This window comes from Nycticebus coucang, chromosome X (assembly GCF_027406575.1).
Source record: "Nycticebus coucang isolate mNycCou1 chromosome X, mNycCou1.pri, whole genome shotgun sequence".
NCBI classification, from domain to species: domain Eukaryota; kingdom Metazoa; phylum Chordata; class Mammalia; order Primates; family Lorisidae; genus Nycticebus; species Nycticebus coucang.
Genome location: NC_069804.1, coordinates 11,304,624 through 11,316,625, shown reverse-complemented (window position 1 = coordinate 11,316,625; position 12,002 = coordinate 11,304,624). Strand labels below are relative to the sequence as shown.

At 43.4% G+C, this 12,002-nt stretch overlaps 1 pseudogene; it reads left to right on the top strand.

Moving 5' to 3' along the window:
• Positions 1-206: 206 nt before the first annotated feature.
• On the top strand, positions 207-982 carry LOC128578011 (eukaryotic initiation factor 4A-II-like; annotated as a pseudogene).
• Positions 983-12,002: the final 11,020 nt, after the last annotated feature.

Genomic DNA, 12,002 nt, shown 5'->3' with positions numbered 1-12,002 from the left:
TGGACAGATTGATTTGGAGTGGCAGCTGGACAGAGGGAAGAGAGGAACTGAGGCTATGATCAGGCAAATGTGAGTGACTCGTACATCACAGGCCAGTACACATGCACACTCACGCGCATACACTCATAAATAACTCAAATAGAAATTTGAGCTTTCCAGTTGGGCGCTGAGTGGTTTTTCAGATCACATCTGGTGGCTCTGCGGATTATAACAGAGAACATGGCAGCCCCGAGGGAATGGACCCCGATGGTGTCATCAAGAGCATCTGGAATGAGATTGTTGATAACTTTGATGATACGAATTTAAAGGAGTCTCTTCTTTGGGGCATCTATGCTTACGGTTTTGAGAAGCCTTCCGCTATTCTGCAGAGAGCTATTATTCCTTGTATTAAAGATCCAAAAGGTAATTCTGGCACTTGGAGACTATCTGGGAGCAACTTGTCATGCTTGCATTGGTGGAACGAATGTTCGAAATGAAATGCCAAAACTTCAGGCTGAAGCACCACATATTGTAGTTGGTACACCAGGAAGAGTGTTTGATATGTTAAACAGAAGATACCTCTCTCCAAAATGGATCAAAATGTTTGTTTTGGATGAAGCAGATGAAATGTTAAGTCAAGGGTTTAAGGATCAAATCTATGAGATTTTCCAAAAATTAAATACAAGTATTCAGGTTGTGTTGCTTTCTGCCACAATGCCAACTGATGTGTTGGAAGTGACCAAAAAAATTCATGAGGGATCCAATTCGAATTCTGGTGAAAAAGGAAGAACTGACCCTCGAAGGAATCAAACAGTTTCATATTAATGTTGAAAGAGAGGAATGGAAGTTGGACACACTTTGTGACTTGTATGAGACACTGACCATTACGCAGGCTGTTATTTTTCTCAATACAGGGTGCAAGGTGGACTGGCTCACTGAGAAAATGCATGCCAGGGACTTCACAGTGTCTGCTCTGCATGGTGATGTTGTGCCCAGATCTTGAAATCCCCAACAAAGACCACCAGGGAGCCAAGTCCAGTGCAAAAAGAAAAGGGCCGTTTACTGCAAGTTCGAACTTGGGCTCCCAGGGTCTCCGCTACAACGGATCCGAGCCAGGAGCCCCGAGCTCTGGAGCAGGGGGTTTTTATGGTCCCGTGCAGTGGGTGGGCGTGCACAGCTTGAAACAAAGGGGGCGCTTCTGGATTGGTCAGGTGGGGGGGTCCCTGATTGGTGGGCAGTTGCCTTATGATTTCGGGGAATTGCCTGGGCTTACCTGGAAAGTTAAACTTACTGAGTCAAATGGTGGGGGGGAGCGAAACTTAACTCTTAAGATGGCGCTGGTCTGGTTCTTTGAGTGACATGGACCAGAAGGAAAGAGATGTCATCATGAGGGAGTTCCGGTCAGGGTCAAGCCGTGTTCTGATCACTACTGACTTCTTGGCTCGTGGGACTGATGTGCAACAAGTGTCTTTGGTTATAAACTATGACCTACCTACCAGTCGTGAAAACTATATTCACAGGAGTTGATAGCATCAGTTGATGGTGAGATGGCACTCAGAAACGGCGTTGACGTAATTTAGGATGTGGAATCATAAGCGAAACAGCACACTGTTTGAATAAAGAGCAAGTCGAACTGGCAGAGGGGGTCGATTTGGGAGGAAAGGTGCAGCTATAAACTTTGTTACCGAAGAAGACAAGAGGATTCTTCGTGACACTGAGACTTTCTACAATACTACAATGGAGGAAATGCCCATGAATGTGGCTGACCTTATTTAATTCCTGGGATGAGATGGTTTTGAATGCAGTGCTCACTGTTGCTGAATAGGTGATCACAACGTGCATTGTGCTTCTTTGGGAATATTTGAATCTTGTCTCAATGTTCATAATGGATCAGAAATACAGATTTTGATAGCAAAGCAACATTGGTCATGAGCTCTTGTGAGGAAAGTCATTGGCTTTATCATCTTTAGAGTTAGACTGCTGGGGTGGGTATAAAAGATGGGGTCTGTAAAATCTTTCTTTCTTAGAAATTTATTTCCTAGTTATGTAGAAATGGTTGTATTAGATGTTCTCTATCATTTCATAATATACTTGTGGACTAAAAGATGTAAGTGCTGTATAAAATCAGCCAATTATGTTAAACTAGCATATAGGCCTTTATTGTGTTTGTCATTAGCCTGAATAGAAAGGCCTTTAAAACTGATTTTTTTTAGAAAGCATTTGAATGCATTTTGTTTGGTATTGTATTCATTCAATAAAGTATGGGTGATGCCTGTGGCTCAAGGAGTAGGGCGCCCGTCCCATATGCTGGAGGTGGCGGGTTCAAACCTAGCCCCAGCCAAAAACCAAAAAAAAATAATAATAAAGTAATTAGTGCTAAGTGTGAACTGGACCCTGTTGCTAAGCCCCAGCAAGCAGTCATATCCTAGGTAGGGTTAAATCCCCAGTAAAATTGCCATATTGCACATGTCTTAATTAAGTTTGAATGTTAAATAAATTGTATATTTACTTTAAAAAAACCAAATAGAAATTTGATTAAACAATACTGTTATCATGCAGGGAAGTCTGGTAATTCCTATCTCTTTTTTTGGTGATTTGTTTTGCCGTGTTTGGTTTTGGGGTTTTTTTTTTTGTCATTATTATTATTTGTTTGTTTTTAATGCTGGCAAGAATCAACTGAATTGATTTCCTGAGACATGGCCTGTGGTTTGAAAAACACACTCTAGGGTGTGGCAGCGCTGGAGCAGGGAGTAGAGGTTAGAGAGGAAGCCAGCCGTCCGGTTCAGATTGGCTACATCTACCTCTGCCCTCCTTGGCTAAGCCTGGGTCCCTCACAGTTTCCCTTCACCTGGTCCTGTGATGTCTAACTCACCCTCGTAAATGAGACCCTACTTGGAAGCACCTGTGACACAAAGAAAGGTGGCAGAAAGCCAAGTCACAACTGGCCTTGGCCAAGCCAAATGCCCAAGACATTCTAGACAGGCACAAACATCAACATGAAGAAGTGTCAGCTTCCCGGAGAGGAGAGAGAAAATAAACCCCAGCTGTTTCAAAAGAACGTGGCCACAAGTATGGAGAAGCGTTCTTTGGGACAAGTGGTTCTTAATGTCTAGGTCCTTTTCTTTTTTTTGGCCGGGGCTGGGTTTGAACCTGCCACCTCTGGTATATGGGGCGGACGCCCTACCAGCTGAGCCACAGGCACCACCCTGTCTAGGTCCCTTTCAATTGACCTCACTAGTTTCTAATCTGAAGACTTTGTTCTTTGAACCGTGGGTTGAGGACCTAAGTCAGTGGTTCTCAACCTTCCTAATGCCGCAACCCTTTAATACAGTTCCTCATCTTCCCCGGCTCACCACAACATGAGGAACTAACTGTATTAAAGGGTCGCGGCATTAGGAAGGTTGAGAACCACTGACCTAAGTGGGCTTTTTTTTTTTTTTTTTGCAGTTTTTGGCCGGGGCTGGGTTTGAACCTGCTACCTTCTGTATATGGGGCCTGTGCCCTACTCCTTTGAGCCACAGGCACCGCCTTTTTTTTTTTTTTTTCTTTCTTTCTTTTGGTATCCATCTCTCCTTTTAGGAAACTTCATGAAAAGAAGCCCTAATAGGGTGAAGGCTCCAAACATTAGTTGCCAGTATTTTTTTTTTTTTTTTAGATGTCTCAAGCAGTTGTCCTGGCTAGAGTGCTGTGGCGTTCTAGCTCATAGCAACCTCCAACTCTTGGGCTCAAGCAAACCTCTTGCCTCAGTTTTTCTCTCAGTTTCGCTCAGTGTGGTCTCGAACTCGTTAACTCAAGCACTCCACCCGTCTCGGCCTCCCAGAGTGCTAGGATTATAGGAGTGAACCACTGAGCCCAGCTAATATGTTTATTCTTGATGTATCTGCATATGTGTTTATGCATCTCTGTTATAACATGGAACTTACACAGAGAAAGTCAGTGGAAGCTTAGGGGAATACCTTAGGCATACACATGTGACTTCGGGAGACTACATTTGTAACACACTGGAACTCACAATGTTTTCACCGTCTTAGCTCAAGTTAGAAATTTGAAACTCGTTCAGGGTTCTGTATTAGAATCCTTTAAAAAAAAAAAATCCAGTTTAGGGTGGTGCCTATGGCTCAAAGGAGTAGGGCACCAGCCCCATATGCCAGAGGTGGCAGGTTTAAGCCCAGCCCCGGCCAAAAACTGAAAAAAAAAAAATCCAGTTTAGGCTCGGCACCCATAGCACAGTGGTTACCACGCTGGCCACATGCACTGAGGGTGGTGGGTTCAAACCCAGCCCAGGCCAGCTAAACAACAATGACAACTACAACAACATTAAAAAATAGCCAGGCATTGTGGTGGGTGCCTGCAGTCCCAGCTACTTGGGAGACTGAGCCAAGAGAATTGCTTAAGCCCAAGAGTTTGAGGTTGCTGTGAGCTGTGACGCCACAGCACTCTACCCAGGGCAACATAGTGAGACTCCGTCTCACAAAAAAAAAAAAAAATCCAGTTTATAGCCGGGTGTGGTGGCTGACGCCTATAATCCCAGCACTTGGGAGGCCAAGGCTGGTGGATTGCCTGAGCTCACAGGTTCGAGACCAGCCTGAGCCAGAGTGAGACCCGTCTCTAAAAATAGCTGGGCATTATGGCAGCTGCCTGTTGTCCCAGTTACTTGGGAGGCTGAAGCAAGACAATCACTCAGCTCAGGAGTTGGAAGTTGCTATGAGTTGTGACGCCACGGCACTCTACCAAGGGTGACAAAGTGAGGCTCTGTCTCAAAAAAAAAATCCAGTTTATGTTCTTTTTTTTTTTTTTTTTTTTTTTTGTAGAGACAGAGTCTCACTTTATGGCCCTCGGTAGAGTGCCATGGCCTCACACAGCTCACAGCAACCTCCAACTCCTGGGCTCAAGCTATTCTCTTGCCTCAGCCTCCCGAGTAGCTGGGACTACAGGCGCCCGCCACAACGCCCGGCTATTTTTTGGTTGCAGTTTGGCCGGGGCCGGGCTTGAACCCGCGACCCTCGGTATATGGGGCCGGCGCCCTACTGACTGAGCCACAGGCGCCGCCCCAGTTTATGTTCTTTTTTACTTCATTTTCTTTTCTTTCTTTCTTTCTTTTTTTTTTTTTTTTTGCAGTTTTTGGCCCGGGCTGGGTTTGAACCCGCCACCTCTGGCATATGGGGCCGGCGCCCTACCCCTTTGAGCCACAGGCACCGCCCCTTTGTTTTCTTTTAATATCGGGACTGGCCTCTCCAACTGCTTACACTAGTATATATACTTCCTTTCCCAGATGGTATTTTCTACTTGCCTTGAGGACGCTTCAAATTGCTATCCCAGCACAATTGTTTTCTTCTCTGGCCACCTGTGTCATTCATCTCTGTAATCACAGGAAATATGTAAGCAATTGCAAACATTGGCTGTTCCTTCCATTCCATGCCTCTTTGTCTCCACGCACAGCTCCCATAAGTTTTTCCATATTACTTCTTAAATCATGGAGTAATCGTCTGATTAATATAAAAAAAAAAACAAAACTTCAGGCTGGGCGCAGTGGCTCACGCCTGTAATCCCAGCACTCTGGGAGGCTGAGGTGGGTGGATTGCTTGAGCTCATGAGTTCAAGACCAGCCTGAGCAAAAGCAAGACCCCTTTCTCTACTAAAAAATAGAAAAACTGAGGCAAAAGGATCACTTGAACCTGAGTTGGAGGTTGCTGTGAGCTATGATGCCATGGCACTCTACCCAGGGTGACAATTTGATACACTGTCTCAAAAAAAGAAAAACTTCAATGATCCTCTGTCCTCCCACAAACCCACTTGTTCGGTAAAATGTCCCTGCCCACAGCGCTGATGGCCTGACTACCTCAAGCAATGCTTCTGCTAGAAGACCTATTGATGACAATTAGTAGTGGGTTGAAATAGGCCCCAAAGATCTGCCCCTATCAAGTCCTTGGAACTTGTGAATGTTAATATTTGGAAAAGGGCTTTTGCAGATGTAATGATGTTAAGGATCTTGAGATGAGATCATCCTGGATTACCCAAGTGAGACCTGAACCCAATGAGAAATACCCTTATAAGAGACAGACATAGAAGGCCAAGTGAAGCTGGAGGTACACTCTGAATTATGCAGCCACAAGCCAAGGGACTCCTGGAGCCACCAGAAGCTAAAAACTGGAAGCACAGATTCTGCTGAAAGTCGTTGGCACAGCTCTGCCAACACCTTGCCATCAGGCATCTGGCCTCCAGAACTGGGAAAGCATAAATTTCTGTTGTGTTAAGCTTCTAAGTTTGCAAGAATTTGTTACAGCAGCCTCAGGACCTCACACGTGATTGAAGTCCAGCTTTTAATGTATAAATCCTAATACAAAGTGCTGCAAACCTCAGAGATCACACACACACAAATGTAATCTTAACCATTTTGAATCTATTAATCCTCTTTCCACTCCAGTATAAAAACTGGTACCAAGTGATTATGAGAAGTGTCGGGATGTGGAGGTGCTGCAAGCCCTCTTGCTGAAATGGGGACTGAGAAATAGCGATACCAGTCAGATTTCTTACCTTCTCATACTATGTTGCTGTAACACTGATGGTCTTAATCTGCTTTTCCAACGACAAGAATGGCCAGTTTCTTCTTTGCCCCACCTTCCCTATAGCTGCATTTCTGAATAGAAAGAGTCTACAAGCTGCCTTCTGTGAATGAAATGATTTTACTTCTAAAATCTCCGAGTTGCCTAAGGGTCACTTTCAAATGTCTTAGCCAGTCACAGGGGCCCTTCACAAGCTGGTTCCACTTTATGTTCGCTGAAGTATCTTACCTGGAAAAAACAGAAGCTGGGGGAATTATTGTTGGGTAAAGGAAGACATGGGGCTCATCTCATATGGCTATTCACTCACAAGAGTCTGCTTCTCCCTTTAGACAAGACCAGGCCTAGGCCTTGTTCATCTTCCCATTTCCAGCAACTAGGAAACAGCCAGGCACACAGTAGGTGCTTGATAAATGCTTGTTGAGTAAAGAGGGACTCTTTGTACCCTCAAAACAAGACATTATTTCAGGTAGAAATAATCACATGGCATTGTGTGTGTGTATAGCTCACAGCAATCTCAAACTCCTGGTTCAAGTGATCCTCTTGCCTCAGCCTCCTGAGTAGCTGGGACTATAGGTGCCCACCATTATGCCTAAGTTTTTTTTTTTTTTATTTTTAGTAGATATGGGGTCTTGCTCCTGCTCAGGCTGGTCTTGAACTCCTGAGCTCAAGTGATCCTCTCGCCTTGGTCCTAGAGTGCTGGGATTATAGGCATGAGGCACCATGCCTAGCTGATAATATATATTTTTTGATCTTATGAAGTATGTTTGTTTCTATATTGAGGAAACACTATGACAAAGTCTCTGTGTAGTCAAAGGTACTCATCACTTACAGAACTCATGTGGTAACAAAGAAAGGCATAATTTTCTGTGGTTTGACAATAATGTGACAGAAATAGCTCCAACTGCTTTGAATAGATCATGAACATAACTTGTCCCTCTTGTTGAAGCTCCAAGCTGTGTGATCCTACTATACAAATGGGACCCAGTCCTTAGCCAACCAAGTGCTATACACGGGTATCCTCATGCGCTCATCATGTTGCTAGCCTCTCTGAGGGATTTCAAAATTCGAGGGGTCATTTCTGTCTCCAAAAATCTTACAGTTGAATTGGAGAGAGAAGGCCAGCAGGGGAATGGGAAGGATTTAGCAATGAGAAGTGTTGCCAGGCTTTGTGGAGGGCGCCTGTAGTCCCAGCTACTTGAGAGGCTGAGGCAAGAGAATCACTTGAGCCCAAGAGTTTGAGGCTGCTGTGAACTGTGACGCTATGGCACTCTACTGAGGGCCACAAAATGAGAGTTTGTCTCAAAAAAAAAAAAAAAAAAGAATAAAGAAAGAAAAAAGGCAACACTAAAGCAAAGAGTAGGCCTTTAGCTTTATTTAGAAATTCAAAGCCCTGGCTCTGCTCCTGTAGCTCAAGTGGCTAAGGCGCCAGCCACATGCACCAGAGCTGGCAGGTTCGAATCCAGCCTGAGCTTGCCAAACAACAATGACAGCTACAACAAAAAAATAGCCGGGCGTTGTGGCAGGCACCTATTGTCCCAGCTACTTGCGAGGCTGAGGCAAGAGAATTGCTTAAGCCAGGAGTTGGAGGTTGCTGTCAGCTGTGATGCCACAGCACTTTACCCAGGGCTACAGCTTGAGGCTCTGTCTCAAATAAATAAATAAATAAAATAAAGGCCTGAATACCAACTTCTAAAGAAAAGGAAAGAAAGAGGGCGGCGCCTGTGGCTCAAGGGGTAGGGCGCCGGTCCCATATGCTGGAGGTGGTGGGTTCAAACCCAGCCCTGGCCAAAAACCAAAAAAAAAAGAAAAGGAAAGAAAGAAAAGAAATTCAAAGTCCCTAGGTTCATCATGTGCTCTAAAAAAGGAACAGAATAATTTTAGAGTTAGACGGAAAGGGCATCTTGTAACTAATGGGGGACACAGAAAGGCAGGGGCTACTCAGTTATGATTGTATCTCTGGGGCAAATGAAATACCTGGCATGTTCTGAGCAATCGATATCAGTGAACTAATGAGCCAGTGCTCTGGCTTCATAATATGGAGTTGGCTATAAGTATTGATTGAAATCAGCACAACCAAAGAGAGTGGAAAAGTTAATGTTCAAAGCTCTTTAAATATATTTTTTAAATGGTGTATTTAAGATTGTGCTATCTGGCATGACATTCGCACGTTCAAAGGGACTCTGAGGCAAACATGTTAAGTGAAGGATCCATCAATTAAAGGGAGAAAGTGTATATTAACAGCCTAATATGTGTCCATGACTATGCAAGGCCCTTCTGCACCGGAAGGAAGTATGCACAATGTATGCACACAGGGAATGCAGCATTAGCATGCATGCACCTTGCCCACAAAAGCCAGGAGATGGTACTAGCACGACAATGTGACTAGAGAGAGAAAAGTTTATTCAAGTGTTCAACCAGCTGAAAAATGTAGAAAAAAAATATATATATATATATATTTTTGCAGTTTTTGGCCAGGGTTGGGTTTGAACCCACCGCCTCCGGCATGTGGGGCCGCCGCCTACTCCTTTGAGCCACAGCCGCCGCCCTAGAAAAATATTTTTATTATAAAATTATTAGAAAAATATTTTCTTCTTAGCTTATTTCCTTATATATCTGTGCCTTACATTTGCAATTTGTCCCTTTCTCATTACATGCAAATAATAATCTAGTTGAACCCCGTTTTGGTATGTTTAATTCTCTTAAATTGCAGTGCAAGCCACTCTTGAAAGTGGAATCTAAAAGAGAATTTGGAGGTGATGATGGGGAGAGTATTCTTATTATTCACTGCCAGGCAGTGAAGCCTACAAGGGTAAATGAATCGTCAAAGGCTGGCAACGTTATTAAACAATGTTTGAAGTTCACATGCTTGAACTAAGAAAGACTTGAGGTTTTTTTACTTGTATTTGTTGGGTATAATGTTGCTTCCAAAACGCACTGCTCCTTCTAATAAGCACGAGATTGGCCCTGTACGCTTAGAAGTAATACAAAATTATTTTATGTTTATGTCCTGAGGAATTAGATGTTTCTTGGGGAGAAATGAATAGATCTTTCTTGTGCATTTTCAAGGAGGCAGTATCTAATTCTGTTTATTTATTTATTTTTATTGTTGCAGTTTGGCCAGGGTTGGGTCGGAACTCACCACCCTCGGTATATGGGGCAGACACTCTACTCACTAAGCCACAGGCACCATCCACAGTATCTAATTCTGATTACAATGCATGTGAGAAGCCCCACACAGCCGAGATGCTCAATGTTTGTTAAGATTCTGCACGCACCCTTCGCATCCCCATCCACACTCAATCCTTGCACACACAGCCCCAAAGCTGTGTTGTTCTCCTGCAAAAATAAAATAGCTTTAAAATTCCATCCATTGGAAGATAAGAAATGTGGCTGTAACGGCTGAGAAATTTGCAAGGTTTTAAAATGTAGCCGGCTCAGTCCCCACGGTTCTTTAGTGAGCCTCTCTTTATTTTCTGTTTGTGCTTTGCCTTGATCAATTCAAAATTTTGCAGAAGTCCTGGACAAAACCGTGTGACCCTCAGCACTTAAGTTCCCTTGGCCTGCTTCCTCCTGGGAGGTAGGGAGATGGGGAGGGACACAGTCAAAAATGTCACTGCTATGGTCTCCTTCAGTCTAATGGTAAACCTCACATCCCCTTTGTATTTGTGAAAAACACTGCCTTCAAACCCCTACATAGCAGGAGCATAAGTTCCCACAGTAATTCATAAATACCCCCAATCCTTCTGGGAAGATTCTCTCTTGGGAAAAATAAAGAATTCCCCCATCAAATAAAAAAAAAAATGTAGCTTCTCCCATCCCATGCAGCAGCCAAGTGTACAGAGTGTGACATGGGCCGAAGCTTCTGAGTTTTCCCAGCCCACACAGCAAGCAGCCCCAATGCAATCATCACCAGATTTTCAACTTCTTTTCTTTCTTTCTTTCTTTTTTTGGCTACGTTTTAGCTTTGTCCTCTCAGGAGAAAGGTCTTCTATCACTTGATCTCATGAAACATCCCTCCTTAAATGCTCCTTTTTGAACTCAGAACACTGGAGTTGTGTTCATTTCTTAAAATCCTCTTTCATCTTAGCATTGTTTGAAAAAGGTACACAGTTTAAAAAAACAAACAAACAAACGACGTGGCACTTGTTTCCCTGTCTGCCTAGGGCATTTTCGCGGTGCCCACGCCCTTCCTTGCAGGCAAGAAAAAAAACTGCTGGGCTCCAACACTAGACGGCTCGGCTCGCAGAACCTTTCGTGCTCTCTCGGGTCTTCGCCGCCTCAGGTTGTGCGGCAGCCTCGGTCGCAGCCAGAACACGCCCCCTCCCTCGCAAAGCAGAGCAAGGCTTCTAGCTGATTGTCTAAAGCACAGGTAAATGGTTTCCTGTGCATTTCTCGAAATAGTGTTGAGCAAAGGAAATGAAATCAACCTGTTTACTAATCAACAATTCTCACTCCCCTACCTCTTCACTTATTGAGTTTTTAGGGAAATAGGTTTAACCTCTTGCACATCCCCATTGCAAATATTAGCTTTGCAGAGATATTGGGAGAATAGTACTCTTAAATCCTGTTCTTTGTTTCAGCTTAATAAAACTGGTGCTTATTTTTAAAAAAACTATGTGCGCCTTTCCTTACAGAACTGAGGAATTCATTAAGGACCTTGGCTAAGGTGAATCTTTCCCTTTAAAAATTGCTGTTATTCCCATCTCTTCCCGCACACCAAGTGGCCAAAATTACGGACTTTGCTTTTAACCACCAGTGAAAATTAAGTATTTCGAATGATTGTGGTGTTGTCAAAGACGTAAGACAGGAAGACCTGCATGTGAGCCAATGAATTCCCGCTGGATTTAAACTTAATACAAATTTCACCTGCCAGTGTGCCTTAAAACCAAAGGATCTAGGAAGTATCCCTTTAATTCAAAGGCTGCTCATAGAAATGAATTCATTAAATTTAAACCTATTAATGGTAAATGCATTTATCATTTGATAAAAGCGACTTCAAATATCAAATTGTAGATCAGCCATTAGACAGTAAGTACAAGCCCTAAATTCTTTTAAAGCAGCTGTTTAAATGTAGATTTTACTTTTACTAGACTGCTTACTACTTGTCAATACTAATTGGCTAATTAAGTTGATTGTGAAACAAGATACTATAAATTATCAACCTTCATTTTCCTAAGCATTTGCAATAAATCCAGGGTTGGCTTATCAGAACTCTTTAAGAACCGCAAATATATTTTTAGTAAAGCTTTTCATACAACACACTAGGGATTCAATCAGCCTAAAAGAATGATCTCCCAATTACCCAGTATTTTACCAAGCTGGGTGAAACCCACTTCAGTGCCCTTAGGGGATTTACCAAATCACCAGATGTCTGTTACTTATTGCTTGCTCCCCAGTGGACCAAGAGTAAGGCTCTTCCTCGGTGCTCCTTCCAAATACCAAACAAATGACACCAGCGAG